The sequence below is a fragment of the Triturus cristatus genome, chromosome 2_1, assembly GCF_964204655.1.
Source record: "Triturus cristatus chromosome 2_1, aTriCri1.1, whole genome shotgun sequence".
In the NCBI taxonomy this organism is placed as follows: Eukaryota; Metazoa; Chordata; class Amphibia; order Caudata; family Salamandridae; genus Triturus; species Triturus cristatus.
The window spans coordinates 152,955,321-152,961,320 of NC_140581.1; positions in this window are offsets into that span (position 1 = coordinate 152,955,321).

The following is a 6,000-nucleotide window of genomic DNA, read 5'->3' on the forward strand; positions in this document are numbered from 1 at the left end:
CTGTATGCTGCCAGACTCGGTTCGGTCGGACTCCCATAGATGCCAATGGGAGCCGGTCGTACGACGCGTACATGGGCTCCCATTGACTGAATGGGTACGTCTCGCGCAAGGGCGGCCCCTAAAGTGGGTACGCATCGGTGCCATCCGCACATTACGTGCCTGTGTTGGGGGGACCCTTGGGTCTCCCCCTGTCTCCGACTCTTACGGCTGCAGGTGACAGGGGGTCCGACTCCGGACGTTTTGCGAGCCGGTCACTCCGGCTTGCACAGGCTGTCCGACACGTGCATTGTACTGGCTCGGTCGTAAATAGCATCCAGTGCACGCCACGGTTAGCTTCCAACCGAGACGTACGGAGCGGTTCAGACCCGGGAAGACTCGTTCGGTGAATTTCACATAGCTCGCATCGTACTTGCTCGCTCGTACAGCTGTACGAGTCGGGCAGAAAACACACGTACGGATGGTAGTTTTTCCGGCCGGTTCGCATTCGGTGCCCTTCCGACCCAGATCGGAATCAGCCCCTCGGTTGGAACCTAACCGTGGCGTGCAATGGATGCGATTTACGACTGAGCCAGTACAATGCACACGCCGGACAGCCTGTGCGAGCCGGAGTGTCCGGCTCGCAAAACATCCGGGTGGTTGCCTATGGGGGTCCGCGTCGGACCCCCTGTCACCCGCAGCCCTACGACTTGGACACAGGGGGAGACCAAAGGGTCCCCCCAACACAGGCATGTACAGTGCAGATGGCACCGACACGTACCCACTGTAGGGGGCGCCCTTGCGCGAGACGTACCCATTCAGTCAATGGGAACCCCTGTACGCGTCGTACGACCGGCTCCCATTGGCTTCTATGGGAGTCCGACCGAACTGATCCTGGCAGCATACGGCCGCATCGTACTCGCTCGGTCGGACTGCAGGACTCTGGCTCAGTCGTAAAACACTCCGGATCCAGCTCGGTCGGAGTGCTTTCCGACCTGGATTGGAATCGGCACCTATGTGTTAGATAAGTATCAACCCAGAGATGTGACCGTGGTTCCGCAGATCGTAAGCACAACAAACAATATCAAATTACATGTACATTCATGCAATGTGTTTCTCTTAAGAAAACGTTAGCAAAAATTCATGCAAAGTTTAGGGTAATTGCGTTCAGAGTTTATGCTTTAGCGGAGACAAAGTTCTGTAAAACAAAAGCACAGGTCCACCACACTGCGGCAAACAAGTCAATTGGAACAGTTATGAAGTCCAACTCCAATCAATAGATGGATGAGAGTTCCTTGATTCTGTCTTTTTATTCCATATTCATGTAAAATTGGACATTGATACACAACACAGCCGACGCGTTTCGTCCTAATACTAGAACTCCTTCAGGGCTTCCCCGAGTCAAGTATGTCCGGAATCTCTGTACATTCGTTGGATTAAAGAGACCAGTGTCCAAAATATTTGATCAATTGTGGCTGGACCGTGATATGCTAGTCACGATCAACGAAAGGGTACGACAACAAAGTTTCCTCCGGCGCGGTGTTCTGCCTTACTTAAAATGACACTCTTTTATATTGTTACATCATATAGTCAGCAGTGTGCACGCTGGGGGTTGGCCAGGTTCTGCACCCAACCCCATGCTGCTCAATGCCGAAGCGTGCTGCTCGGAGTAGGACATTTGTGCATGGTTGTGCACAGGTCCTGGCCACCTGGGATGCAGCTCAGAGCCTGGCCAACTTCCAACGGCACCCAAGCCCACGCCACGCACTGCAGATCGCTGTGTGCGCTGCTGGAGGATTGGGTGCCCATGGGACGGCAACTAACCCCACGCTGTGCACAGCCAAAGACATGCACTGAGAGGGGTTGGGTGCCCAAACCCACACAGGGATGGACATCTTACCTTACATGCCCTAAAGTAACAGTTATTTGCACCCTCGCCATGCGCTGCTTATCACCTCACATATTCCATCACTCATGCCATGTTCTATGACCCAGTAAAGTAGTCGACCGGCAAAGTGGATTGTTACACTTTGTAAGAATCTTGGTACCAGAAGTTACCAGGTTGTTTTTAGAATTTTGAGCACTAGCACATTCAGGCCCCATGTTTATGGTGTGGTTAAATTTCTTATGGCAATCTGGATAAGGCACTCTAAGTGCCAATAAAATGTGGTAGTCATTATCTGAGCAATTATAATAGGGAAGAAACCACTGGATTGTCTTGTAAACTGCAAATGTGTACAGCCCATAAAATGTTCCTCTCTGTTTTAACATTTTGTCTTGTTTTTATGACAACAGCTGGACTGCATTTTATCTGACTTTAACTTTGTAAACTTTTTTTGAAAATATTTTTACTTTGTGGATCTGTGATTGAAAATAAAGTATTTTTGACTGATAAATACACAGAAACATATTGCAACATGCATGAAACCTGAGATTTCTGCACTGGATGTAAGTTTCTAACAGCTTTCCAAATTTCATGCAGATTAATTAAACTGCCCAACATTTCTTAGCACATGAAAACATTCCCACCCCTTTAAATCAACCCCTCCTTGTGTAGCTACATTAAACTCGATCGACCAGTAGAAAACCAAACATGCTAAATCACTGCTAAATTTCATCTTGATTTTCCAGAGCATGCCACAATGATTAGTAAATTACCACATCTTTGACCCACCTCCCCTACTCGACTGCGTCCTCCTTGATGGATCTGCATAAATATAAAAAATACATGGTGTTTCCAAAATTTCTTGGAAACTCATCAATTGGTGCTACTTTTATATGCAAATTTAAACACCTTTTCAATAGGCAAGACATCTTTAAATTTTCAAATATTAATATCTTAAAAACTGATTAACCGATTACACCAAAAAGTCTTCTCTGAGAAAAGTTCAACTTTCATACAAAGTTTAGGGTATTTGAGTTGAGAGTTTATGGTTTAACGGAGACAAAGTTCTGCCTTACCTAAATGGCCCCCTTTTATATTGTTGCATCATATAGTCAACAGTGCGTGCCCTCTGGGTTTTGGCCAGGCTCTGCAACCAGCCCCATGCTGCTCATAGCTGAAGCATGCAGCGCGGGATAGAACATTCATGGAGGGTTGTGCACAGATGCTGTCCACCTAGGGTTGGGCTCAAAGCCTGGCCAACCTCCAATGGCAAAGGAGGGGCAGGGCACCCAACCCCACCCTACACATGGAAGAAAGCCGTGTGCAGCATGGGTAGGGCACCCAACCTGTGTACTGTGGGAGGTTGGGTGCCCACAGGGCTGCGCTTAACCCCACGCTGTGCTCAGCCAAAGACTGTGCAACCCCACACAGCACACAGTAATGGATATCTTACTTTACATGCCCTAAAGTAATTGTAATTTCAGCCCTCGCCATGCACTACTTATCACCTCACAAATTACATCACTCATTACATGTTCTATGACACCATTGATAACAACAACGCAATATCTGATATGACATCATTGATGACAACATTGTGCATGGGGGTGGCAAAAGTTCCAGTAAATTTAGAGCACAAGTTGTAGTTACTGGAGATAAGTATAACATGTAAATGTCAGTGCTTTTGTTAATTTAAAACGTGATGTATTAATGGTATGTTATAACTGACATTTTTTACCAACTATAACATTTCTTTGACTTTTGTTTGTTTCAGAGGTTTATGCTTCAACAAAGACAAATATTTGCTATGGAGCTAAAATGGCAAATGCTTCTTTTTTACCACTACCCACCCTTTTAACTTTCTTCACCTTCAAAGACCTTCATGAAATTTTGCAGGCCAAACTTTAGCCAGGTTCGCCAGAAGTATGCCAAGGTTCATGCAGATCCATCAAATGATGCCAAAGTTATTAGCAAACCTGAAGTTGCATTTTAAATGTATATTCACTGAATCAAACATAAAGCTATGTTTAGAACTAATATAAAATATTAATACTTGCGTTTAAATAAAAAGATCTAAAATACATTGGAAAACAACAGTTAAACCCAGGTTATGATTCATAAATACACTGACAAAACAACATTTTAAGTGAAGTTATGGTTATAAAACAAAGCCTAAAATAATCACTGAAATGTGCCAATTATGCTTAAGTAACCTAATTGTAACTCTCTCCTTTGTCATGTACTGCTCAAGGCTTCACACATGACATCAGTGATGACATGCTAAATGCCATCAGTAATGACATCACTGATGTGCTCCCTCACACCTGACGCTGCCATAATGTGGGGGGCGGGCTATGACTTGAACCCTCTAACCTTGCCAAAGCTGATGCCCTCTCCTCTTTTCTTGTTAAATGATGAGGAGGGGAATTACCCTTCACCTTTACCTTGTTTTAGTGTGGGGGTTTTTATTTAGCCCCCTTATAGTGACAATGGATGAGAGTGACAGGTGAGCTGGATTCTGATCCTGAACCCTGTTTAAAGTAAGAACAAAATCACAAACATCCAATTAGTAGAACTGGAGATATGAGGTTTAAAGGGAGCTGTAAAAACAGCACTAAAAAGTGCTAAGCACTGATAAGGCTGGGTTCCACACTACCAACTTACTCCGGAACCCTCGGCCGATAGACCTTTGTTGCCTGCTGAGAAGTGTAGAGGGGAGTAGGAAGACATTTATACAATCTAGTCAACTTAGATAGAGACATGACTCTGAAGACCCACTGACTCCGAAGTTCAAATTAGTGGGATTAATACAAAGCCAAAAATAACTAAACATACAAACACCTCAGTACGAGGTTACAGAAGTACAAAGGGACTAATATAAATCCAAACCTACGGGCAAGATTAAATCTTTCAAGCAGGAAAAGAATGACAATTTGCAGAACCAGAACGCAGACAATGATTGCCCCTACATCAAAGTCGGTCTTCATCTGTGGTTGATAAGAGAAAAGCATTAGTCTATCCCTGCACTACCACTATCATGAAATCCCTACTTGCTTAGCACTTCCCAGGCAAGATCAGAAAAAGATGTCAGCATGTGAAGACTTCCTAAGAAGTACACTCAAGTTGTATGGGTCAAGTAGCCAAAGCTTCAGAGCTCGTTCTAAGATGCTCCTTCCCTCTCCTTTGCTCTCCTCACCTCTTCTCCTGCCTCCACCCTTGGGGCACTGACCCTAATTCGAAATGCAAAAACACAGAACACGCCCACTGTTACATCAGGATCCCTCATCCTCCTGGACACTTCTCATAGGTGATTTTTCGTTGAGTCTTAGTACTCCCAGCTCCTGGCTCTGTGACCTTGATTCCCAGGACTCCTCCAGCATGAAAGAGCACAGTCTCCCAATTATCAGCATTCCTTAAACAAAGTATCTTTTCCTCCCCAGGCCTAACTCCTAAAACAAAAGGCGTTATTCTAACTAACAAAGACCACATTCTCCACCTGCAACAGAAACGTGAGAAAGAACAAATCCAACATGTACATGAATGTCAACCTACCCCCTCGGCTGGAGCCAACAGGGAAATTACATTTCAGGCCTACAGATATCAGCCAACATAAGAATAAGGCAAGCAGGGCCTATGAATTACACATAAGAAAACAATTATATATGCATTTCAAGCTAGCGATGTACATAAGCCCATTAATACAGAATAGTTATGAGTAACCTATTGTTTCTACGCATTAAATTTCCATTAGTCACATCATGTGCAACTTCAACATTATACACGTTTACTCTATGCATTAAATTATACATGAGCAACTTTGTTAGTCGTTTGCAACAAAGCTAAAGATGACATTATTCAAAAAGCAACTGCCACGTTTAATTGTTTACATGACACGTAATAATTCTAATATTTCTCCTTCACATTGTTATGACCAAATACGTTTTCTAACTACATGTTAATACAACTAAGAATAAATGTAGGTGCAGACTACTCGTGATTATGATGCACCTCTACAAATTTAAAGCGCACCATCGTGCTCCATCAGCACTAACAGTGGGCACCTGGTCAAACTGGACTGAGACAAGTGTAAGATTTAAAGTGTACCGCAATGGAACATGGGTCGATACAAGGACCAGGTT